General features: G+C 48.3%; 1 protein-coding gene across 4 annotated transcripts in view; it reads left to right on the top strand.

The window, feature by feature from the left end:
- The first annotated feature begins 14,741 nt into the window (after nucleotides 1-14,741).
- The window catches only part of ARK2N (arkadia (RNF111) N-terminal like PKA signaling regulator 2N), a 66,621-nt gene continuing 62,996 nt past the window's right edge, over nucleotides 14,742-18,366 (top strand). For 2 of the 4 annotated variants that reach the window (XM_019739682.2, XM_074340036.1), the window contains exon 1: nucleotides 14,926-15,528. The gene's annotated coding sequence lies outside the window, so the exon portion shown is untranslated. The other 2 variants (XM_074340037.1, XM_019739685.2) reach the window with 2 other exon arrangements.

Genomic DNA, 18,366 nt, shown 5'->3' with positions numbered 1-18,366 from the left:
AATTTTGCCAACAGCCTGAGGGAGCTTGGAAGCAGACCTTTCCCTATTTGAGCCTCTGATGAGATGGCAGCCCCAGCTGATATCTTGATTTCAGCCTGGCGAAACCCTGGAACAGGGCACCCAATCAAGCCAAGGTCAGACTCCTGACCTATGAAAACTGAGATAATAAGTGTGTGTTGTTTTAATCCAGCAGACTGTGGTCATTGGTTAAGCAACATTACATAAGAACTAGTACATTACAGACATCCCGTACCCTCCTTGGGCTCCAGTGGCTCATCTGTAAATTGGGGAGACGGTCAGATTAAGTGGCACCTAGGAGTCTTTCCAGCTCTAACTTTTGGAGACTCTGGTTGATTTGGTGTTGAGAGAAGGGAGAATGGTTCTGTAGTGGGTGAGAAGGTGCAGGGCTGGGGGCTGTGCGTGCCGAGGAGATGTACGGTTGAGGCAGCTGGTGCACAGGCAGAGAAAAGTGCAGACAGCTGAAGAGTCACCCTGAGTCCTCGATGACCCATCTGCCAGGCTGGACGCTGACCACAGCTGGCACTGCTCCTGGCTGCAGAGGCGATCAGCTTTCAAAAGCAGGAAAAACAAGCATCCTCTTTTCCCTGCTCTGTAAGGGAGACTGTAAGGAAAGCTCTACCACAGTGGGCACCCGCCCCCATCTCTGCCAGTTTAGGAGGGGGCAAAGGGTCCATTCTCAGCAATCTTAACCTTGAGACACCTAACGCTGGTGACCTCAGGAACTAAGCTGGGAAACTCATGGGAAGCTGAGTCAGGGAGACTATCAGCTTTCCTGTGAGCTCTTGGTAAACTTCTGAAGAGGGTTGTGCTTCTGTGTTCTCCCACCGGGCCGATCTGCCTCTCTCCCTGCTTTCCACAGCCCTGCTGCCTGTCACAGGGGCCTCAGCCCGCCAAGGCTTCCCAGAGATGCAGCATCAGATTGCTGCCTTCCTCCCCCAAATGCTCCCTGAGACACAGCTGACACTCTCATTCTACTGGCTGGAGCAATTGTCCCTTATTAAATTCCTTGGGGGATGATCTCATTAAGTCTTGTTATGGGTCACTTCTATTTCAGGGAGAATAAATTTGTTGGAATCTTTCTATGGGCAGCTAGTTAATTGAAACCTGAAGTAGGGGTTGGGAGGAGGGGTAGGCTTGGGTGGGGTGGTAGAGAAAGTTCAAAAGGGTGGGGTGTAGGTCTGGCTGAATAAGGAGCTGGGAGCTGGTTGAAAGGAGGGGGCGAGGGGTCCATATGAGGGGGGCTGATAAGGAGGAAGACACAGGCTGTGGAGGGGGAGGGGAGTCAAAACAAGTGTCCAACTGCAGCCTGATCTGCTGAGATAGCCTCTAGCTGCGTCCTAGGCCTCCGTGCTCAACCCGGCCAGACACGTGAGTCCAGACCAGCATGAATGATAAGGGTCTAGGCCAAGACGTGGCAACAGAGATGGGAAAGAAGGAGATAGGAAAGAACTTGGAAACAAATTTGATATAGAGGTGGAGGAGAGGAAAGATCCCAACATGACCTTAAAAAGATCCCTGGAGACTAAGGAGAGGTGCCAGAGTACATGGAACCTCTTATCGTACTCCTGTGTTTCCTTGTGGAGGGGGCTGCATTTGAGCCACACTCCAGGAGACTCAGGCCTCTCTCCTGGGAAGAAAGACCTATCTGACTGGAAAGTCTGAGGGAAGGAACTGAGCATGCTCGGCCAAGACCTGCTGGGTATTTGTTATAGGCTGAACTGTGTTCCCCCCAAATTTATATGTTAAAGCCCTCCATACCTGAGAATATGACTGTATTTGGATATAATGGCATTTAGAGAGGTAATGAAGTTAAAATGGGTTGGTGACGGTGGACTCTAATCCCCTATGATTTATAATAGGAGGCTAGGGCGCAGACTACACAGACTGACGGGCGACCGTGTGAAGACACAGTAGGAAGGAGGCCATCTGTAAACCAAGGAGAGAGGCCTCAGAAACCCAATCTGCTGATGCATTGATCTCAGACTTCCAGCCTCCAGAACTGTGAGAACATACCTTTCTGTTGTTTAAGCCACTCTGTCTGTGGTACTTTGTTATGGCAGCCCTAGTGAACCAATACAATTCTCTATTGGGGATTTGAGAACTAATATCATACTCTCTTTAGGACCTGCCTGCCTACAGAGGGGGTACATTCTGGGCTGTTCATCATATAGCAAACCAGCTTTTGGGGGGCAAGCCTGAGGTTGTCCAGGTCTGTTTGCAGCTGGGTGAATGTCTACAGTGGCTGTGACACACTAGAAAGTCCATGGGGACTGCATTTTTGTATTGTGTCCTCCAATCTAGCTTTTATCTACCATGAAGTTGACATTTAAATGTTCACCTGTTTCTTGTGTCTTATTTCTCAATTGGTTTCAAATTTGAGGCAAAGAAGAGAGAGGGTTATTTATTGTACCTCCACTCCCACCCCAGCAAGGAAAAAAGAGAAAACGATCACAGCCCAAGTTACAAATATGTTGTCCTGGGGGATTTGGTTCTTTTTTCTAACCCCCTTTCTCACTGTTGCCCTCACCACTCCCAAATGAGCTGTCTACCTCCAGGCCCACTTGTTCCCTGGAGAGTGGCTTGGCTCTTCGATTCCACTGTGACGTCTCCGTAGAATGCCTTTCCTCTTCTTTTCTATGTTGCAGAATTGTCTTCATTCTCAAAGTCTTAGCTCAGAAGTCTCCTCCTAGGTGAGTATTCTCTGGGGCCCAAGCCAAGTTTGCAGCTTCCTTCTCTCAGCTTCTGTGTCTCTGGGTACATATTTTCATCATGTTGTCATGTAGTCCTGATGTTAGATGATGTCATGTCTGTCTTCCCCAGTAGGACAGACTAGTTTGATCACTGCACCTGGAAGAACTTCCTCTGGTCACATCTGTGTCCCCAGTTCTGGCGTGGAGCTTGGCTCCAAAGTAGGTGTCCATAAAGAGCTGGAGAATGAATGAGTGACAGGATGACGTTTTGACATAATAATTTGTGTGTTTGTCATAGTATTCCACCCACCCCGTCCGTTTCAAATAGACTGCCAGTTTGGTAATTCCTTGTCTCAGGGATTAGGGCTTGATGAAAGGCAGAAGAAGGCTGAGAGGTCAATGACTCCTCCTGTCCTTAGAAAAACTAACTCTAAACTCACTGGGTTTCATGTGTGTTGTGGGGGAAGGAAAGGGAAAGGAGGGGAGATGGTCTTTGAGAGAGAGGAAATCATGAGGTCCTGAAAGGAGAGAGAGGTGCAGGTGCCCTCATCCCTGCACACCATCCATGATGGAGGTGGCCAGTCCACTTTTGTGGGGTCGGAGACTTTTGGGGATCCCAGCCTTGGCAAAAGTTTCGGCTCCCCATACCTGACATGAAAGCAGAATCCAGCTACTGCCCACCACCGGGCTTTGGAAAATGACATGTCTGTGTGGATGGAAGACTAGACCCCCCACCCCCTGCTAACTTTCCAGACACTTGGGTTCTGGGGGTCCTGGGTGGGGAAGGGAAATGAGGCTTCAGCAATGACTGATGTGGACTTTCCTGCTGGGGGTGGGGGTGCTTAGAGTAGACGTTACATTGATTTACAGGACATAAAAAAGTGACATTTCTTGCATACTTGAGTTGGAGGACTTGGTTATCATCCAGTACAAATGAATTCTGGATCCTTTGTTTAGACCCCGAAGCATTGCTCCTCCTCCCCCTCTTCTGTCCCAGAAATTTCGCCGAGGCCTGAACTGACCCAGCACTTACTTCATCCTCCCCTCACCTGGGGCTTAGAATGTGGCAGTTTGGTGTTTTATCATTCTCTAGACTGTGTGGTAATGTGTCCTCACAGTCTCCTGGGATGGCTCCTGAAGGGGAATCCTTCACCTGGTGGGTGTTTCCTGCCAGAGACTAAGGGCCCCAGTAAAGAAAGTTCTATTGTTCCCTCAATGAGGACGAGAGTGGAGCGGCTGCTCAAGGTCAAGTTGTACCTGCTGGAGGGAGAGACACCCTAGGGAGGCTGAAGACAGAGCTACCAGGGAAATGAGTCCAGGGGGGATGGGGAAGTGGGGGAGGGAGGGCTGTGCAGGGATGGGAAAGATCCCTCCAGCCAGAAGCAGGCCTCCCTCCGGAGAATAATGTGCCCACGAAGAACAGGATGTCAATGGATCTCTCTCTCTCAGACCTGACTAGTGTGAGGGTTCAGAACTAGTCACCCCAAGATGTACCAGTCTGGCAGGCAGATTATTCAAGCTGAAAACAAACAAGGCTCAGGAAGAAACTGACCTCTCCCCTTAATGCCTAAAAGAACTTAGACAAAGAACTTGCTACAGGAAGAGAGCTACCATCATAGATAACCAGACTTTATTTAATACGAACTGGGTGTGATCAGTTCACTGGGGAGGAACCTAGCACTGACCCATTTGACCAAAGTGCTCTGTGTATCCCTTGTTTCACCTCCCTGTGAATTGCCTTACTTCCCCCTCCGTGGTTCTGAATGACGTGCACCTATTAAAACTTGATTTTCTCCTGTTAATCTGCTGTTTGTCATTTGAATTATTCAATCAGTCAGAAGAACTAACTGGGGAAAGGGGAAGGTTACCCCATCCCCGGTCCTAGTCACCTGTACCGCAACTAAGACTTCTTAGAAACTGCGAATCTCTTTCTCTCTCCTGTCCTGCTACCCTCCTCTACCTCAATAATGCGGAGAGCAAAGCTCCCAAGAACAGTGTCCTGATGGAATCTCTGACTCCCTCACACTTGGTTCAGCCCGGGGCACACTGTCTCTAAGGTAAATCTGGGAGGAGAATATGTTGAAAGGAGAACAGAGCAGCGATGAGAAGAGGGAAAGCCCAGGGGGGACTGGTGAGGAAAGAAGAGAACTGTGGCTTTAGATTCCCCCCAAAACAGAGTCGGAGACGAGAGCTTGCCCATAGGCAGTCGATTTTGGGGAGTACCCTACGAACAGGAGGGAGGGACTTGGAAGAACCGTTCAAAGAAGGAGGGAGAGCCATTTTCAGGGTGCCTGCGCTACTAAGTTATTCTCCATGGACGCCACCTGGGGCATGGTCCTGATGTTTGCCTCTGAGGAGCCCTGCCGCACAGGCTGCAGACTTGTCCCCCGAGGGACAGAAGGTGGGATGTTTATCTACCAGTCCCCTCCCCACCCCCGATTGGCCAAGAGTCACCCTGGGTGGTGGTCATTTCTCATCTCTTCCGGGTTTGACCGTCAATCCCGTCAATCCCACTGTCCCAGGAGGGAAGCCCCACGGCAGGTGACATCAGCACACAGCTGGAGGGAAAATGTGGACCAAGAAGATGTGAACTGGGGCACAATACAAGAGAGGAACATGAAGAGAAAGATGTAGCAAAAGAAAGGAGAGAGGAAGGAAAATAGGGTGGTGATGGGAAGGGGGAGACAAGACAAATATTAACAGTCCCTGTTTTGGAGAGAGATATGTGTAGGGCAGGGGCAGCCCTTTAGCAGCTGGGGTCCTTCTGCAGAGCTCCTGGGACTGGCTGGGGTGAGCCTTCAGTGTCACAGTCTTTTCTGCCTCTAGATTCTGGCGGCTTACGTGCAGGGACAGGGTAGCCTTGGCAGTGACCAACCCCACCCCCAGTCGCCCGGGGCAATTTCTTTTGGGCCTCTCAGGAAGATAATCTGTCTCTTCAGTGCTCCTGGCTCTTTCATTTCAACAACGTTGACTTGGGGTTTCCAGGCACATGATTATACAAACGAATCATGACCCGCCAGAATGGAAGTGAGCTTTCCTACAGTCCTTGTGGCAATGGGAAAAACATTTGGGCTATGGTTGTCCTCCCCGATCCCCGATGTTGGGTGGATTTGAGAAGACAGGCTTTGAAGCTTCTGAAGTTTAAGTGGAAATCTTGGGAAAAGAAGGACCTTTTGCCCTTCTGGTGACTTGAAGTGCTCATGGCAGAAACCACAAGCAGAATTAAAAGCCAGAGCAGCTCTACTAATCACTTTAAGTGACACATTTCTCCAAAAAGTAAAATTAGTGAAAAGATATCCTTTTTCTGCAAAATAAGAGAATGATCACTAAGGCCTCTTCTTGGCCTGATGGTTACTCATGGTTGCCAGTAAATGACAAGTTCCTCAAGAGGAGGGGAGCCTTTTGGAAGTTGCTTGGGGTCCTGCTATCCCGGGGGCTTACTTGCTTGGCAGGTAGAGGCCCTGCCAGCCTCCTGTCCCCAACACAGTTCTGTAAATCTCTGCTTTGTCTTTCTTCTAGGGGACGCCGTCCTGCTCCCCCAAAGCCTGGTGCCTTTGCACTAACTCCTCCAGAGAGGGGTCACATGAGATGCTCTACTTCCTTTAATTTGAGGTCACTTTTGCTCCTGTCAGTCTACTGAAGTCCTTTGATGAATGCTTGTACTGTTCTCATGCCCAGAGCCTTTTTCAAATGATCAGCACATTATAAAACACAATAACAAGTCCAATTCCCCACCCCCCCAACACACACACATAATGGCATCGCTAAGTTTCCTAGATACCTATGTACAGTAGTGAAAAGACCAGCAGAGCAAGGTCTGGTCCTGACGTTCCCATGTAGTGCTGGTGACCTTGAGCAAGTCATTCATTCATTCATTCATTCACTCATTCATTCATTCAGCATTTATTCCAAATCTCCTTGTGTCATCATATGACCCCTGCAAAATGTTAACAATACCCACCCTCGCTGCTTTTCAGGACTGTTTAGAGGAGCTAATGAAATTATACTGTGAAGGTTCAAGGTGAACTCTATACAAATGTTATGTTGTTATTAATCACCAAAAAGATAAAATTGGAGGGTTGGGAGATGAAGGCCCAAACCATAGCACTTGATGTATCAACTTGTTTGAGAAAAACACCTATTCCAGGCCCTCCTGCTGTGCCCCGCACTCTAGCTGGACTTTGCTCCGATACCTTTCTCTTCTACCTTGTCTTCGGATCCCCTGTTCTTTATCCAAGATGCTGGTCGAAAGCCTCCTCTTCCACAGTCCTTCTTGCTCTTGGAAATTCATTTCTCCCTCTCCCATGTCCCTTTCTCTGTTTTGGAGATTTCCATGTTCCACCTGTGAACTATTGCGATTTATTTCCAGATAGAGCCCTGTTTTGGAAAGCGGGTTCTTGGTTTTCACCACAGGAAGGAATTCAAGGACACACTGAATAAACCAAGCAAGCAGTGAATTTATTAAAAGAAAAGAGGATCATACACTCCCACAATGGTGGGAGCCCGCAGGCCAGAAGAGCAACTGCGCCATAGAACAAAGAGGCTTAGGAATTTACTAGAATGAGGGAACAAAATATTTAAGATTTAGGGGTGACATTATACGTAGTCCCAGGCTGGTCTTTGCTGACCACTCCTTCCTGTGGGGAGCAGGGATTTTAATCCTTATTTGGCTCAGGTCAGAAGTGTCATGGTGGCACAAGGGGTGGAGATTTTCCCTGCCCATAATGCTGATAATATTATAAGCCATTACAATAAACTAAAGTTCACCTTGAGTGACAAGATGGCATCCTGGGTCAGCTCTCAGCCACTGAAATCTAGTTCTGGCCGGTCTGGTAGCTGCACCTTTTCTTAAGAATGACCTCATCTACTCCTTCCTTTGTCTCCCCTTACCTCTTCCTTCCTTTCCTCGCCCTTTTCTCCCCGTGGCCCTAGTCTTTCTGCCTACGGTAACATGGTTCCTAGACAGACAGTAGTGTTCTTGTGAGAGGTGAACGTGTTCTCTTCCAGGAACCCTGCCTCTGCCCCTTTAGCTCATGGGACCTTGGTCAGGTGCGTTGTCTTCTCCAAGCCTCAGTTTCCTCCTCCGTACAACCTGCCTACCCTTGATGACTGTCGTGAAGATAAATGAAATACCACATGTCAAGGGCCTAACACAGCACACCTTGTGGTTAGTGGGCAGGCTTCCAAGAGATGTCTTTTGAATGAAATTGAACGTCATGCATACTTTGTTGGGCCCTTCTAACACGTGGGAGGTGGCCACTTACTATGTGCAAATGAGGAATCTTGGGATGATCCCCACCCCGTAATATTTTCCCCACCCAGAATTTGGTACCTGAAATGTCACCAAGAAAGTTAATTCCTCCTTCCTCCTCAGATGCACTCCTTTATGATTCGGTACCACTGGGAGAGACAAAGCAATCCACTCTACCTTCCAGAGTCCTGGATGATGGCGGCATTCACGGCCAAGGAAAAAGGTGGACATGGTCACAGGGAAGGAGGAGTGTGAAGTGAGATTTGGCCTGGGACTGATCTTAATGTAACATGTATATTTAAATCAAATATAGCGTATTTATTTAAAGCCAAAGTTTTAGGATCCTGTGTGTTGTTTTTTCTCCAGACATCAATTTTCCAACAACTGGGTGTCCAACAATTCAGTTTAATTCTGACACTAACTACTTAGAGGTAGCGGGGACTCCACGGATTGAGGGCTCAGTTTCACAATACTGTCCCACTTCAGATGCCAGACACAGGTGGGGCCCCCCATGCGATCCACACCTATTCTCTGCAGACTATAATTCGGGGGTTCCCGTGATTCCTCCTCAAGTTTGATCATTTGCTAGAATTACTCACAGAACTCAGGTAAGCAATTTACTTATTATTGCTGGTTTGTTAGAAAGGATGCAACTCAGGAACAGTCAAATGGAAGAGAAACATAGGAGAGAGGGAGTAGCACAGAGCTTCTATGCCCTCTCTGGGCGAGCCACTTTCCCAGCATCTCAACGTGTTCACCAACCTGAAAACTCTCCAAACCCCATCATTTAGGGGTTTTTATTGAGGTTTCATTCTGTAGACATGATTAATGAAATCACAGGCCATGCATGATTGAACTCCATCTCCAGTCCCTCTCCCCTTCCCAGAAGGGAGAGTGGGGATGAAAGTTCCAACCCTATCTTATCTTGAGGTTGATTCCTCTGGTGACCACCTTCATCCTGAAGTTATGTACGGGCCCACCAAGCGTCACCTCATTAGCATAAATGTGGGTAGAGTTGAAAGAAGTTTCTTAAGAATAACAAAAGACACTCCAATCACTCAGGAAATGACAAGGGTTTTGGGAGCTCTGTGGCAGGAACAGAGGACAAAGACTCCATATCTATAGCTATAGCTATATATCTGTATCTATATCTATATCTATATCTATAATTATACCACAGATCCTTTGATATTGTTCTTCCTTAAATATCAGTTTTCGGAACTTGAGGGGGGAAGGTGGAGGACAGGGACCTTCTGTATAAAGATGGTGTTTCAGTTGCTCTGAGTCCTTAGAGTCCTTGAGTTGTTGTTTCCAAATCACAGTATGTCTTTGGAATGTGTCCACAAGGAAGGTCTCTAGGGCTGCGGGCCCTTCGCTTCTTTTCTGTGCTTTCCTTTCTTTCTGCTCTTTCAGCAGTCCTTAGTTTTCGTTTTTCCCCTCTCAGAGCTCCACCTGCCTCGTAGTGTGGTCAGCCTAAGGTCAATGCTTTCCTTTCTCCCCAGGTTGTCAGTGGGCCAGGGAGGGACTGCTTTCTGCTGGTCTTGACCACAACACTCAGTAGAACTCTAGGTGAGAACACATCACACCTGCTTCCCTCTTAGTTCTTTAAAAATGAAGGTCAGACTCCTTACACTCCCATTCAGCCCCCCACCTCCCTTCTGGCCTTATCGCTCCTCTGCTGTGCAGCCATAGGCAGCCTTGCTCTTGGGTTGTTCACCCTCCAAACACCCCCAGGGCATTTCCACCTCTTGCCCCTTTTCCCTTCTCTCCAGGTCAGCTTCTCTACACACTTGTTCCTTCAGTCACATCTGTTTGTTGAATGTGTCTTATCTGCCAGGTCTTGTGCTAGACATCAGGAGGGCTAGGAAGAAGGATGGTATGACCGCTGCCTTCAGGGCACTGACTCTTTGCCTCCTTTTGAACAACAGTCAGGCAGGTTCCGGGTCCTGTGAGGCGTTCCCCAATTGCCCTTCTCCCAGCCTCTCACCTATTTGGCACCTGCACCATTTCCTTGTTTTGACATCCTTTCAGGTTTCTGTGTCTCCCCACCTAGATGCTTAGACGGACTTCCTCCATTCACATCCGTGTACCGCAGGGCAGAACAACCCGTGTCCTATGGCCTGGGGTGTCAGATGGATGAGAAAGAAGAATATGCACAACAGGTACTCAGGAGGGCCAATGTCGGGAAGGGAACAAACAATGCTGTGATGGGCTAGTTTAAATGGGGTGTCAGAGGAGCCCCTCACCCCTCCTACCCCGGAGGTCCCCCAAGGTCTGATGCTGTGTCATACAGAGCTATTTTTTTCATTGAAAAATGAAAGACCAATAATACATATTTGTTGAAAAATTTTAAGCTGTCCTTTGCTTTTATTTCTAGTTTTTATTAGAAGTTACAAGCTTTACATAGAGAAGGGGTGTCAGAGGGATCACGTGGCTGGAAAGAACTTGGAGCCCAACATGGAAGAGCTTGGATTATCCATCCCAGAGAATGGAGGGAGCTGAGGGAGGCGTCTCTCGCACTCACCCTTGTTGTGTCGTTGGAACTAACCACTGTTCATTCACAAAAGGTGAAGGAATTCACAGACTCAACCTGAAATGAGGAGAGCAAGGAAAGTTTTACTGAAGGTCGGGCAGACAGAGACTGTCTGTGTTTAAAGAAGACAGCTGTCCCTGGTAGTAAGGAGAGAAACACCAGCGGGGGCTGGAGGAGGGGCTGCAGGGGCAGAGTCTTAGAAAACTGCACCTTACTTTAGGTTAGCTTTTTCTTATATAGGAGAGGGTAGGTAAATTTCCTTACAGCAGGAGATGTGACATATAGACTGAAGTCATTTGATTGGCATATGTTAGTTATATTAGTTTCTTTCTGTGCATGCTCTTACCCATTTCTTACAGAAAAACTCTCAGGGTGCAGAGCAAGCCTTAATGTTCATTTTATTTTCATTGTATTATAATAAGGCTAGAGTTCAAATAACGGACAGGTTCCAGCAGTTTGTGTAGGCATCAAGAACCAGCTTACTCTGGTTAGGGTCTTATCTCTTTTTTCTAAGGGTGTTTGGACATCTTGATTTATTTCTAGGGGATGAGCCTGGGCAGTTCCTGGGGAGGGGATGCAGGCCTGGGCAGTCCTCCTTCAGGCCCACGTTTATTAACCCTTCTTCTGCCTCACCAACCCTCAGCCACCACGTGGCTCCATGTTCATTACATCCTTCTGCCCTGCTCTGTTCTGGTTCCACATGAACTTGTTGCTCTTGAAAAATGACTCAGTTGAGATGGCAGCGCCACTGTACTGACCAGTGTGAGTCTGTGCCTGTTGGAGGTGCTGGCTTGGAGGGTCGCCATCAGAACAGTGGTCCTTTATATTTATAGAGTGTTTTCTAAGCCAAGAGTTGTGCTGAGAGCTTTACACATATGACTCATTTCACCCTCACTCCTCACAAGATCCTACAAGGTAGTGTGGATAAAAAAGGGGCCACATACTAAACATGACAAGCTCAGGGGAGGCCACATGGCAGGCCCTACAAACTCAGAGACTGAAATTAACCACATAGAATGGTGTGAACATAATAATTCCTGACTAAGAGCGGATCATGGTGGAAAGTCATATCCTTGGCCTGTAGCTTCCTTGACAAAGGTCAATGTTTACCTTAAGTCAGACTGTCTATTGTCTTTTTTGCATCTAAGATAGCATGCCCTGGAATGTCAGAGTACTTCCTTTTTCTGGACCCCTGAAGGCACAACCCACCAGCACCAGAGCAGAGAGACTATAGAACCACTCACTGTTATCTTACCCGGAATACCATCTCTAGGTGCTGTAAAGTGTTAATTATTAACTATCCTGTACCCACCAATGTAAAAGAAGTATGCATCTCTCCATTTTACTTTTTATCCAGTCCCGGAGATTTTCCTGCTCTGCTTTCTCCCACCCCTTAACTCTTTTGCTGTGTTAATTGATTTCAAGGTTTTTTTCCCCAAAAAGTGTTAAAAGTCCAAAAATAAACAAAAAGTTGATATTTTGACTATTTTATGCATTTAATAATAACAATTTGAGCTGCTTTGTGTATAAATGACATTATTTTTATGTGTAAAAATTTCGGCTATATTCACTCAGATATATCTGACCATCGTGGCACTTAATCTACCCCCAATGGATTTCATGTAACCCTCCTTATGTCTCCTCCTTTGATTGTAATATATAAAATAAGCTGCAAAACAGCCATTCTCCAGAGCATTTTCTTAATCTGTTGAGATTGTGCTTCCCGGCAATTGTCAGCAGTTTGGCTCACGTAAACTCATTCAAGTTCTCTTCAGGTCTGGACATTTCTTCCGTCAACAGTAGTATCAGGGGTCACCTGTGTTTGACACAGGAGAACGCTGAGGCTCTGCGAGGTTACAGAAGTGAGGCAGAACCAGATCCAAATTCAGATCTGTTGGACTCCAGAGCCCCGGGTCCTGATGACCAGGTCACCTTCTGCTATTTGGAATCCTTAGAATGTTCTGGATGGCCTTGCGTATGGAGACATAATTAAATTCTGTGGAATAACGGATGCTCTGAGGCCAAGCAGGTCATGTTAACTCTGGAAGAGGTGACTTGTCTGCGCATACGTGGCCATCTCAGTGCAGAGGGGTTCATCCATGCCTCCATCCCCAATTCAACTGCCTTATAGTAACCTGCTCCATCGGGAAGGAACAGAGTATACAGAATAGTCAAAGCAGGGGCAACACACTCTGATGCTACTGGTTAGTTCACCACTTCTAATAGCATCTGCTGCAGGCCCAGCCCTATTCCAGGTGCATCAGAAGCAAACAATGATGCCGATGGACTTGGCATTGGCCTGCAGGGCTTAGGACAGAAGTTGAGAGAACCACTGATATGATTCAGTAGTAACACTGCAGAGAGGCCAAGGGGTGGACATGTGTATAGGACAATGTCTGTGAGCAGAGTATTCTTAATAGAAATTTCTGTAGCGGCCATGGGATGGAGGGAGCTGGTAAGGGTGCTGGTGATATGGGTGGTGTCTGGGCTGGGCTGGTTTTATGGAGATGGGATTTCAGGAGTTGGGAGAGCTGAGTATGTGATGCACAGGAGATTCTAGGAGATAAATCTAAGGCAGCAGTAGGATCAACTCCTCAGCCCTTCATGCTCCTATAGAGAGGAAGAAGAAAGCAATTGCCTTACTCGCAATCTAAATATGGCGGTAATAGGGATAATAGTAATTAGGATATCAAATGCTCTAGCCTCCAAAAATATGTAGAGTCCACTCACTGTAGGCAATTGACTTGCTATCAAACAGGAAAGGGAGCCAAGATGGTACCTCAGTAGTCAGGGTCCTACTTCAGTATCTCTACAGTATTGACCAGATAAGACTGTCAAGGAGTTATTTTAAAACTGAATGTAGGGTGGCCGGATGGCTCAGTTGGTTAGAGCGCGACCTCGGAACATCAAGGTTGCCGGTTCAATTCTCCGCATGGGATGGTGGGCTGTGCCCCCTGCAACTAAAGATTGAAAATGGCGACTGGACTTGGAGCTGAGCTGTGCCCTCCACAACTAAATTGAAGGACAACCACTTGGAGCTGAAGAGCCCTAGAGAAAACACACTGTTCCCCAATAAAATTAAAAAACAAAAGCAAACCAAAAACTGAATGTATTAGTCCACATTAATTAATTCATTCCAAGACTGACAGCTATGATCTTAGTAGTTCTTTTCTCTTTTTCTCCTGAAAGAGCTTAGGCTCTTGTCACGATCACACAGGCTCTCAAATTCCTTGAGGACTAAAGTAGCAGGGAAATATATGAATAAGTGAATGAATGAGCGAAATAACCTACATAGACAAAATGTTTAGATGGTATATAGTATGATCTCAGTTAATTTCAAAGAGGCAGTTGGTGGTAGTGGTTGAGAAAGCAGGCTCTAGAGTTGGGCTGTCTGTGTGGTAATCCAGTCTTGCCACTTACTGATGTGTGACCTCGGGCTGGTCACTTTACTACTTTGTGTCTCATTTTCACCTTTGTCATTTGGGGCTAATAATACCACCAAACTCATAGGTTTGTTGAGAGGATTAAATAAATGAATCCATTTAAATGCATAGTACAGTGCCTGGCATATAGTAGGCATTCAGTGAAAGTTAGCTATCACTATAAAATTATTTTATCAATTTATTTATTTAGTCAGGGATGGAAAACTCCCATGCTTGTAGGCAGTCAGCATAAATGAGTGAACTGGGGGGAGCTGAAGGGCCTGATTTAAAAAGGGGAGACTGATTTTAAGGGCTGAGTGGCGCCAGCGCTGTGATTTTCAGAATCTCCTCTTGGGGAGTGTCACCCCAGGTCCCCGCATGGCTCCTGAAAAGGTCAAGATCGTTAACATTTTCTTCCCAAGCCCTTATTTATTTATTTATTTATCTATCTATCAAAACCCTGCTTTTAGGGAGCACAGCCTCTGGGCCAGATCTTGAGCAGTGACGTTTGTTCTCAGCACCTCATCTTCCAGCCTTCGGAAGCCCTGTACCCCACCAAGTGGCGTGTGCCCACCTCACCTTCCCACCGGGTCCTGCGTCCAGCACGTTTCCCCAGACCCTAGGCCTCAAGGAAGGGCCTCGAAAACTCATAGAGTGCAACGGTGTGTCACCCTTCCCAAGGTGAACTGCCAGTCAGGGGAGTGACTCTGCATAGGTGGAATTTGGGGCGTCTGCAACGCGCACAAGGGCGGAGCGGGGTGTCCCTGGCCGACCCCGTCTCACCAGCAGGTGGCGGTCTATCTGCGAGGCCTGCAAGGTTCCATTCCAGAAACTTACGGGATGTTGATGGCATTGCATGAGTTGCACGGCCGAGTCTCCCAGAGCCAAGCGGTGGGCATCCGCGAAAAAGTGAGGGGAGAAGGCTGCGCATCCCTAATGGAGTGACTCAAGCATTCGGACACTACGCGCTTCATTCGGGAAGGCTTCAGGAAGGGTGAGTCCTGAGCAGCGCCCGGGAAAGGGAGCGCCGTCCTTTTCGCAGGGCATTGTCCTTGGCTTGCATTGACTGGCTTTCTGACCCTGGAAAAAGGTATTTCTGGAACGGAGCTGCCTGATCAGTAGGAGGGAGCGCGGGAAAGAAGCCCGGGAAGCCAGCCGGTGCCCGCGCGCCGAGCACCGTGGAGTTGAGAGGAGCGCGGGTTCCCTCCGCCAGAGGGCGCTGTGTGGCTTTCCATCGGCCTCCCTCTCCAGCCCCTAGAGGCTCTCGCCGCAGCGGCCGCTCTAGCTGACTCGGTGCGGGCTCGGTGGTTCCGGGCGGAAGTGAGGCGCCGAGCGGAACGGCCTCTGGTGACATTTTCTCCGGGCGGCGCGGACGAGTGAAGGGACTTGGTGGTGGAGGCTGCGGAGGTGGCGAGATTCCCTTTAGCCTCAGCGGGGCTCTGACCGCGACCCTCTGCTCGCCGCTGGGGCTTGTGCCGAGGAGGAGAAGGCGACGGTGGCCGTCGCGTCCCGAGTGACCGCGGCTAGAAGAGTCCCGGCCCGGGGGTCGGTGCGTGCCCCGACGGGGCGCGCGGAGCCGGCGAGGAGGTGCGGAGCCGCCGCGGAGCGCAGGTGAGGCGGCAAGGGGCGCAGGGCCGCGGCCTGGCTACGGGTCGCTCAGCGGGACCCGGGCTGCGTCTCGGGGAGGGATCGAGCGGAGTCGGAGGGGTGCGGGCCGCGGGGGAGAGCCCTGCGGCGTCCGGGCGCTGGCGTCGTGACGGGCCCGGCTGGCGCTCGCCGGTGTGAGCGCCCGGACTTGGCGGGAGGCGCGGCGCGGCTTGGGGGCCAACGACGGGGGTTGCTCGCACGCACGCCGGTGGCCCTCTGTGCTCCTGGCCCGGCCGCGTTGGCGGGCCGAGGCCCCTCGCCTCCCCCGGATCGCTGGGACCCGGGGCTGAGAGGACGCGGGAGGTGCCGCAGTCTGTGGGGCGCGCGGCGGAGCGGCTTTGCGGCCCTGGAGTTGCCTGCACGCAACTTTCCGGCGCCCGGGCCCGCTGGGGATGCGGCAGCGGCGGCTCCGCCAGCCCCGCGGGTCGGGTCTGGCGCCGACACCTGCCCGGACTCCGGAGAGCCCAGGCGGCCGCACGAGCGCCGCGGCTGCGGTGGCCGAGGGGAGGCAGGAAAGGCTGTCTCGGGCTCGGCGCCGCCTGCCTCTCAGCGCTTCCACCACCTTCGGTCGGCGGTCGCCTCTGGTCACGGGGAGGGATGCGTCCATCCTCAAAATGGACCGCTCCCGGCGAGTTTGTCAACTTTATTCGGAAAACCGGCGAGGATGGAAATGGACGGACCTCCAAGTCCCAGATCGTCGTCTCCTCGGACTCCTCCCCGGGTTCTCTTCTTGTCCCCAGTAGCGCTTCGTACTTGATTTCTCACAGCAGCCACCTCTGTGTGTCGTTGGAGCATTTGCCCCTAACACAACCGCGCGTCATTCATTCGGCCTGTTCAGTCGTGCTCGCCGCTGTCACAGACCAGATGCTGCAGCTGGAAGGCGTGACCCGCTGTGCGTGTTCTCCGAGGTGGAGCCGCTTGAGCAGTTTATCCTTGGATGCGCTTTTCGTCGCGTGCCTGAGTTTTTGCTTTCTGAATCCTTCCATCTAGTAGGATGAAAATCCCGCTGAGCGCTGCTTTGCCAAGGTTGGACCTCTTCGTTACAAATACGTCTGGCAGTTTTGCTTAGGCTACTGTTGTGTGGTGTCGTTGGGCACATGCTAACGGTTTGAATCACTCCTTTTCTTCTCCTGGGATATTTTAAGGATGGAGTCTGTTAACTTTCTAATGTCGTTTTGCTGATCCTGGCAATCTGGATTCCAACAGTAAGCATTGCCTTTTTGGTTTAACAAGCATTTTTAGAGGCCTACAATGGATAGTTATTACCTGATGTCCTGGGGAGTCACAAAGCCAACGGTTTTTTAGTAGGAAGTGTAATATTTTGGTGCAGTAATCTGGCTAATACAATGCCTCGTTGAGTGTTATCTGCTCAGTAAATATAAAATTATGAATTCAATCTGAATTGAAAAAACTAAGATGGAATTTACTGTGATAACCTGTATGCTCCTTTAAAAAGAGCCTCAGTGAAATTTCATGCAGTTCCATGGATTAAATGAGAATTAAAAATGTTCTTAAACATTTCAAAATCAGGTTCCTTCAGACTGTTAAATACCACTTGCAATCTTAACGCTTCAAACCATATCTTTTTTGTAATGTTAAAATATAGGTGTAAACTTCAGATATAGGTATACAATTCGAAAGGCAGGGAGAAACTTCAAGGTAATTACACCTAGGCATCAGCTAAATATGATTTCTTAATGGAAAATTTTTGTTTTCTGGCATCTTTTTGGGAAAAAGGGGAGGGACTAGATTTTGGAGCTACAAACTTTTTCCCTTGTTAGCACCATATTAAGTTCACAGTGTAGACATTCCTCACGAATTCAGTTTATATTATTCTTAAATGCGTTTATGAAAGAGCAAGTGTCATGATACTTTGTTTTATAGTCTTCATGATTTATCCAAGACCCATATATTAAGATAGGTTCCGCTTTAGATTCTAATTTAATGCAGTTCTGTTAGACCTGGGTGCTCAATGTATGTCCTTCAAAGGATTCTATTTTCATTGGTACCTTAAGTCTCCTTACTGTATGATGAGTAACTTTTGGGAGCTTCTGTAGTCACTCATTATTCAAGGGGTTGTTTTGCTGGGATCTTCAATCTTTTGGTTTTGTTTTGGTGTGTGCATGAAGAGACTTGTATGGGTAATAAGGATTTTTTTTTTTAAGTTTGGAACTGTTATGCATTAGAGACCCAAACTCTACCTTTGTAACTTTGGTAAATCATCTTAGACCTTTGTAATTTTTCTGCATGTAACTAGGGACATGTTTACTGAGTTGACAATACTTGAGAAAACCTGTAAAAGATGAAAAATAACTACGATGTGCTTTCTTTTGAACCACACTGATTTCAGTATTCTCTATTATTTTATGAAAGAGTTTGGGGCCAAATGAAGTTTCTTGGGTAGCTGTAATTATAGGGTATAAATGAAATAGATGTATTAGTTAGTAACTGAGTAAAAAGCTATGAGACTATAGAAAGGGGTAAGAGCTATTGAGAAATCTTTGGGAAAATACAGACAACAAAACATTCCGGTGGAACCTCTTTATTTTCACCACACTGATTTATTGATTGCTTACTGTGTGCCAGGAGAGCTCTCGTTGCTAGAGCTGTACTGGTGAGTAAGATTGACAAATTTCCTGATGCCAAAGGAACTTACACATTTAAACCTGAGAGTTGAGGTGGATTTCCAGGTGGGCATTCCAGGCTATTGAACAGCTTATGCAAAGTCATGAGTATCCGTGATCTCAAATGGTTAAGTGTGGCCAGTGCCTTGAGTTTACGGAGAGGATATGTAGGGTGAGA

This window comes from Rhinolophus sinicus, linkage group LG09 (assembly GCF_036562045.2).
Source record: "Rhinolophus sinicus isolate RSC01 linkage group LG09, ASM3656204v1, whole genome shotgun sequence".
Taxonomy (NCBI): Eukaryota; Metazoa; Chordata; class Mammalia; order Chiroptera; family Rhinolophidae; genus Rhinolophus; species Rhinolophus sinicus.
The sequence above is the reverse complement of the archived record's forward strand: the minus strand, read 5'-3'. Positions and strand labels throughout refer to the sequence as shown.